An 8682-nucleotide genomic window follows, 5' to 3' on the forward strand; every position below is an offset into this window, starting at 1 on the left:
CAATGTAAACAAAATATATTTGTATATCATATTAGCAAGTTTGTCTTCAAAAGGTAGTGTTACCAGCATGTTAAAGATGAGTAACCAGTAATTGTTTAGTCCCTTCAACCACCATCTTCCTCTTTTACGACAATCTATTTATTGATTACCCTGCATTGGAGGGGCAATGAAACTCAAATTATAACAGACCATTACAAAATTAATTGACCAAAGTTTAGGTACCTAAGTCACGATATAATATATCATACACCTTACCCATCTCTCTGCCAAGATCCAAACACTCTTAATTATCTTAAGCTTCACAGAATGCAACTTGAGAATGAAACTACTCTTCCCTATATGTTGACTGTTAATGACGTATAAGCAACAAGAAATCATTTCAAGTGAATAAAATAATAAACATGCTTTAACTTCATAGTATTGCTCTTCATCCTTTATGCCAACTATTTATTAAAACATATGGAAACCAACTAGATTCCCAAAATAACTAAGAGCAAATGAGATTTATTGTACATCTAAATGAATGGGTTACATGGCAATTGCCATACTCCATCTCAATGCTTGGATTTTCTCTTTGTCATAGGAATAAATACTTAAAGAATGGGCGTTCTTCATCTCAATGTATAACATAACGATTAAGAAATGAGACAGATGATGGCATTCATGATACTAGCTTCATGTATGTCCCCTGCACCTAAGACAGATCAATCATTTCATCTGAAAGATATCAAAAAAATATTTAATTTATTTTCCCTCTTCGATGATTGCAATTTATTTCTAACTTCGTAGATTGGTTTGCACCTTTTTTACCCGAATAGATTGGTTTGTAGATTGGATATCATTAAGAACGACGTTCTTAAACTATTCTCAGACTTCTACAATAGACCTTATGATCTTTCTAGGTTGAATTACACTTTCATATCACTTATTCCAAAGAAAATAGATTGCACTTCAATCTCTGACTACTGGCCTATTAGCGTCGAGCATGGAATGGTTAAGATTATCTCCAAGGTATTGTCCACCCGGCTCTGAGACAAGATGGAATTATTGGTCTTCGAGTGACCAACTGCTTTTGTCAAAGGGCGGGTAATCTTTGAGAGCTTCATATCAGCTACTGAAATGATATCATACAGCAAATGGACCAAATTCCTGGGTGTTCTTTATAAGATCGACTTTGAAAAGGCTTTTGACTGTGTCTATTGGGAACTTTTTGGTTGAGCTAATGCAACGTAGGGGATTTGATAATAGATGGATCAACTGGATGAGATCTCTGCTTCAATCATCAAGCTCAGCTTTAGTCATCAACAACTTTATCGGCAACTGGTTTCATAACAGGAGGGGTTTAAAACAAAGAAACTCACTGTCTCCTCTGTTGTTCATTTTGGTAAAAGTTACCCTTGCAAAAATCTTAGAGACTGCTAACTCTGAAGATCAGATTAAAGGAATAGGTCCCCATGGTATCACCGGGCATATTCAGTGCCTTCAATTTGCCGATGATATACTATTATTCTGCAAGGCTGAAAAATCAAGCATTAATACCTTGAAATTAATCCTCTATGCTTTTGAATTGATGACAGGCTTGAAGATCAACTTTCACAAATATCAACTCATTGGGTTAGGAATTAATGAAGAGATGTGGGATGGGTTTGCTGCCATGCTTGGGTGCAATGCTGCAGAGCTGCCCATACGTTATCTTGGAATACCATTGCACCACTCAATGCTAAGCAAAAGAGATGGATCCTTTCTCTCAGAAAAAATCACCAAGAGATTATGTGGGTGGAAGCATAGGACTAACACTTGCAGGATGTATTGTCTTAGTGAATTCAGTGCTTAGAGCCATACCCATATTTTGGATGTCGGTGTTAAAACTCCCCTCCTCTATCATCTAGGATATCAACCAAATTTGCTGGGATTTCATCTAGGACGACCGGCATTCTAGGAGTAAGGTCAAACATCTAGTTCATTGGAAGCAGGTGTGCAGACCAAAAAGACTTAGGAGGGTTCGGAATTAAGGATTTTTCTACTCTCAACCAAGCTCTTCTTCTTAAATGGTGGCTGAAGTTCTATGAGGAGCATGAAAAACCATGGTGTATCTTGGTACGAGCTATTTACTACTCAATAAGGTTGCCAATGGAGCCAACTCATTATCTAAAAAGTATCACCTCTCTTTTCTGCCGTAGTCTTCTTAATTTACATGGCCTATTCAAAGAACGCTTTTATCCAAAAGTAGGCTGTGGGAGTCGAGTAATATTTTGGCATGACACCTAGGTAGAGAATGCTCCGTTGAACATCACCTACCTATTATACCTCCTAGCAAGGAATCGAGGAACTTCAGTTGCAGAGTTTTTGGGTCAAAGCACTATTGAGTTAAATTTCAGGTGCCCTTTGAGTCCCGTAGCACTAAGAGAGTATTAAGTACTATTCTTGCTCTTACAAACCTCTTTTTCACAACCAACTCTAACAAATGGGTATGGAAGTGGAATTCAAATGAATTATTCTCCGTGAAATGCTGCTACAATTTTCTCATGCATGGTGGAGTAATCTCTCACTTTGGGTGCTACATTTTGGAAACTCCCTCTTCTAAAAAAAGCTAAACTATTTGCCTGGCTATGCTACCATGATAAGATTCTTATAGTCGAGAATCTCGTCAAGAAGGGTATTAACATAATAAATAGATGTTGCTTCTATGGTGAAAATGGCGAAACAATGGGTCATATTATGGTGTAGTGTGAATATTCTAAGACTTATTGGAGGACCATATTTGGAAAGCTCAGTCACTGAGCTTCCAAGCACTTACAGGGACATTTGGGACAACTGGAGAAGGCAGGATCTTTTTCCTCAATTAAATCTTGCTCTTGAAAGCCTAATAGTTACGGGTGCCTGATACTTGTGGAAAGAAAAGAACCGTGGAAAGTTTCAGTTTCAAGCCACTGCAGCAGCCCCAGTGATAGCTAAACAAACAGTTTTCATGCTCCAAAGTTGGGCATCTGTTGCTCACAACTATAACATTCAAAAAAAAGGTCTTCTTAAGCTTGACCATCTGTCCACCATGGAAGACTATATTGGAGGACAACTGTCAGATGGACGGGGGTCTTCACTTCTTAGGGGGCATTTGGTATGGGTGATCTACCAAAGATCAAAGATGATGTAGGTAGAGGTGATGAGATCATCGTATGTGGTTGCATCATGGTGATCCTGTGTGATGGTAATTTCAAATCATCTCCACTCCTCAAATTACTATCTAATATGGTGATAGAAAATCCGCTCTTAAGAATGGATATCCAACATCACTCTATTACGATGATCTTATATTAAAATACGTTAACCAAAATACTCTCACGATCGAGAGACTTTCAAAAACAAAAAATTATTTTTTTTGCTGCAATATTTTTTCTGCAAGTATGGGGTGGATAGTTGAGGTGTTCTCTCCACAGAAGAGAAGGAATGCATATGGGTACTTGGGGCATCATCTCCACGAAAGAGAAGGAAATCCTTTCTTCTCTTGCCATGCTGATTAGAAAGAGAAAAAATATACTAGATTTTGTTTTAAAATTTTTTCTACCCCAATTTTCAATCCCAACTCTCAAAGGAGCATGACTTGAAGTGGTGATTTTGTTTGCTCAACCCAATCATGATAATTTGAGATTTTCCTCTCATTCCATCTCCCCTTATCATTTTTTCCCTTTCGATGTTTATGTTATCTCTTTCTTTTGCAAAATATTAAAACATAAGATGTTATTTAGGGAGAATAAATAGCAGTACAAGTATTTAAGTATTTAAGATTTACCTTTGGATTTGGTAACACATCACGTATGGATTGGTGTATGTAAAGGAGTAGAATTTTAGGTTCCAGGGGTCTGTAATGGTTTTTATTTTTTATTTTTTTGGGAGATACATGGAGTAGAACTCCATCCATTAGAAATTTAATTAAATTCATGTAAGTATGGCTCTCTAAACCAAGATGGTGAGGAGAGTGATCAAAGAAAACAAGTCAATGTGGTTTTTGGATATCTCTGAACTTTGTCTCTATTGACATCTCTCAGAATTCTACATGCTGCGTCATGGGCTCCTTGTCGTCCCTCTTCTACTCATGGAATATATATTTAATTTCCTTTTAGCTTTTACTGAGGGATCCATTTGGTGTTAATGATAAGAAAGCCATAGCTTTCTGGAGCCCCTTTTTGGGTTTGTTTTCGAGGAGGCCATTTTCTATTGGTTCCAAAATCTATCCCATGAGTATGACTGATTTGTTCTCCATTCGTCCCCAAAATAAATGGATGACGGATCCCTCTAGACCTGTACTCACTCTCTCCTCTAAATTTATGTTTTATCATCTCTTTTTTCTCTTTTTTTTTTCGGCTGTCAATCTCTTTTTGTCCTCTGTTCATCGTCTGAAAGCTGTAGTTTTCTACAGAAGATTTTTGTTGTTTTCTTCAAAATGGATCTACCCTTGCCAATGCCACTCATTTGTTCTCCAAACTTAACCATAATAAATGGGTTACTGAGAGTGAGATTACAACAGTATCACTATCTTGTGAAAATGAATTTGATTCCAACACAAGAGATGAAGGCATGCTCTATTGTTTTTTCCAATAGGATGTTGATTGTGTCATGTCGTTGAGGGCCCGTAATACTGCCGTTTTCTCCTGTCACAGTGCTTGTTCATGATTTGGTTTATATCTAGCTATGAACTCTATATCTTTTTATGTGCATAAAATCACCTTGTGCATGAAGTGGAACCTCGTTATATTCTCATAATTAGTTTGTTGAGGAAGGATCCCTCATGAGTGCGGAATATGAATCCTTCACCTAAGATTTCAATGCCGGTGATGGTGTCGACACCGCAACAGAAAGAAAGAAGAGATAAAATAAAAGATATAATTAAATACGTGAATCAGCTTAAGGCTTATCTTCATGGGGCACGCAAACTTCACTATAAGAGAAAATAACAAGTATAAGAGGAGATCACACACTCATAATTCTCATACACCAACTTCTCTCTCGATAAGAAGCACAATCCTTCCAAAAGCTCTCATAAAATCTTCCAAGGAGATCCTCTCATAAGCCTACCGTGCCAAGATCACTACTACAAAATGGGATTACGACAGTGATTCCAAACTACTGTCATATACCAAAAAATCGCTGCCATAACCTACGGCAGCAGTTCCACAAGCACTGCCACTGTTGCCATCGTCGTAGATCTATGGCAGCGGTTGTTGCAACCGCTGTCATATATAAAGTATAGTAGCGGTTATTCAATCGATGCTATAGCAATCAATATAGCAGCAATTTTCCAACCACTGCTATAGAAGCTATAGCAGCAGTTCTCTAACCGCTGCTATAGCCTATCTATAGTAGCGGTTAGTAGCGGTTAGGAAACTGCTGTCATATGTTAAATTATGGCAACGGTGTACAACAGTGATTTATCAAATGCTGCCATAGATTATGACAGTGGTTGGCATAGAACTAGGTAGCAGTTGGCACAACTACAGCAGTAGTTGTGCAACCACTGCTATAGTCTATTGACTAGTAACTGATCGACTAGTAGCGTAAATTTATCTTTTTCTATGTGATAGACGCAGTTTAATAAATAATTACTCAAACTAAAATTTACAAAAATCAAAATTTCATATAAACTCAACAACAAGTACAATATTTCTCAAATACTCAAATTGTGTTACAATATTTCTCAAATAAACATAAAATATATCAAAAATCAGCCAAATCAAAATTTTCCTCTCTAAGCATCTCATCATCATCGAAGGGGCTGAAGCAGGATCAGAAGGGGCTGTAGCAGGAGCGGGAGGGGCTGTAGCAGGAGGTGGAGGGGCTGGAGTTGAACAGCTAGCAAACATATTCTAAAACCTCGAAAAATCAGCTTCAAGAGTAGTGGAGAGCTGTGTCACCATAGCGAACATGATACTCTGTAGCTGGTCTGTGCGCTCTTAAGCCTGGTATGCGTGCTTTTCAGCCTGAGATGCGCGCTCTTCAGCCTGAAATGCCTGTATCAAGATCTCATCAAGTTGCTCCCGACTGATGATCCCGGAAGCATGTGAGGAGATGCTCGCATCGGACCAGTAGCTGTTAGCATATATCCGAACCTATAATGAATCCTCTCAAAGTGCTCAGGTCTCAAGATCTAAGACAGATGGTTATGGGGGCTAGACCGCTCGGGGCCCTCACTCCCAGGCGCATCTAATTGCTCTTGCAATTGTAAATTCAAATAAAATCTTAAAAAATTATATACATTGTCAAAGCAAAATGAATGAATCATAAGAAATGCTATAACATGCCATTATTATTTACAAAAATCTTTCTGACTGCGGCATTCATTGGCCTGCCCTTCTTGTCTTTATGACTCAAACGGAAGATGGCGCTACAGCTAAGCATCACCCCCTCTCTCATCAGCTACAACAATCAATCATGTAGCTTGTTAGAAACATGCAAAAATAATAATTCAATAACTTGTAAACTAAAGGGTTAGAATTCATTAACTGTCTTTGCACATGACTGGCCATAGATTCACAGTCAAGACTGTGCATGTACTCCTGAGCAGCCTGGTCTCACGGTTTTGATGAGACACAGCCTAAAAAATATTTAAATCATATAAGTTAAAATCAAATATAATTATCAGTATAATAAAAAATTCATATGTTACAAATTAAATCTGAAACTCCTGGCTATTCCAATACCTAACCATCTCCTCCCACATACTCGAGGGATAATTCTAGATCCAAGGAACAAGCTCCTCCTCTATGCCCCTACGGTGATCTAGCCATCTTTTATGGAGCTTGACCTTATTATTTCGGTATAACTCTCCAATCTTCTGCAGTCGGATATCTCAAGCCCTCTCATGATCTGAGAAGTCGTACCTTCTCTGCATAAAGCTATCAAAAGTCAGTTACAAAATTATTCTAATTAAACACAGTGTAAACATATCACATGAATATATATAAAATACACTTACCCAAACCTTCTCCCATACCCAGTCCTTGACACTAGCATCCATCAATCGTCAATCTACGAATAGTACGGGAATGATGTCGGACTGCCTCATAAGCGCATCGAAAAAAGAATGCATCTCCCACGTGGTCTCTCCTAGTGGCCTCCCCTCCACGTCATACTCCACCATAACCTGATGCTGGCGGTTCCACATATGCGGCATACGTGTGGGACCATGAAAGGTCCTACTGGATGATGTACCTGCAATGAAAATACATTACGAATATATAAGAGTATGCAATAAATATATAATAAATAAATAATAAATAATTAATACAATGAAAATATACTCTCACTGAGATCGTGCAATGTGGATATTGGTGGAGCCTCATCAGTGGGTGGAGTATGTGCCGGAGACATGGCTACCGATGGAGGCTCAGATGTGCCGATAGAAAGAGTATGTGCCTGCAAAGCCAAAGTCAATGCGGAGGTGGATGGAGTATGGTCTGGCAGCAGCTTAGATGTGGAGTTCTACATAACTCACCAAGGGACAGAGGTGAAAGCTAGATGGTATTTTAGTGCCATTATAACCTGCAATGTTAATAGCCAGAGCATAGATGTGGAGTTCCACATAGCTTGCCGAGGGACAAAGGTGAAAGCTAGATGGTATTTTGGTGCCATTATAACCTGCAACGTTAATAAATATTAACAAATATAACATGTTGTTGAACAATAATATTAGTAGAGCATCAATAAATAAATACTAATATCTATACCAGGATGTTAAACTCATCGTCTACTGATATCTACAATATAGACATCACCATCACTTCTGACAAATATATCTGTGATCTCGACAACACCAGATAAGTTTTATCTTAGAGAAATACTTTGTATGCATGGTCCAACATCGTCATCAACTTCGGTATCATCAAAGATATGCTTAGGCACCATCCTCACAATAACATTTCATTGAGGCTCTAAGGGATCACTAACGTAGAAGACTTGACTAGCTTGGGAGGTAAGTATTTACGGCTCTTCAGTATGGAGATGGTGTTACATGTTGATGAGAGTAAAACCGCACTCATCAGTCTTCATCCCTGACTGAGACAAGGGGTCAAACCATTCATATTTCCTCAATACAACCCTCCCTTTAGAATAGTAGTCCAAGATGACTATCTTCTCCATAATCCCATAATAGTTCAGATCCTTCATACGAGGCTGTAAATTTCTCGAGCTAGCATAACACCCAGTTGTGACACACAACATCATGCTACTATTTTGTGTTGTCATGTTTACGTCTCGACTATGAATATTGAATCTATAGCCATTAATGACGAGTTGTTTGTACTCACATACGGTATGATTATATCCTATTGAAAGAGCACGCACTTCATGGCTCACATTATCGAGCAATAATCTCCACACCTAAGAAGATGACATCTAATTAGTAAATATATTCAAAGAGGGTGTACAAGGCAGGAATATGTATTCTCTTACATGATCTTTGAACCACTCAGAGAACACTTAGCTATGTATGTTCTCTTTTTTCTGCATACTTAGAGCACCATGTTTTACTCTTATGACCTCCTTGTGTTTGCTACAATATAAGAAATAAATTTAGGTGTAATAAAATATTTTTTTCTAAATAATAAAAAATAAATAAGACTAAGTGACTCACCTTATGTACGACTCAATGATATCATAATTGAACAACACATAGCGATGCACCTTATTCCT

The sequence above is a fragment of the Elaeis guineensis genome, chromosome 13, assembly GCF_000442705.2.
Source record: "Elaeis guineensis isolate ETL-2024a chromosome 13, EG11, whole genome shotgun sequence".
NCBI lineage: Eukaryota > Viridiplantae > Streptophyta > Magnoliopsida > Arecales > Arecaceae > Elaeis > Elaeis guineensis.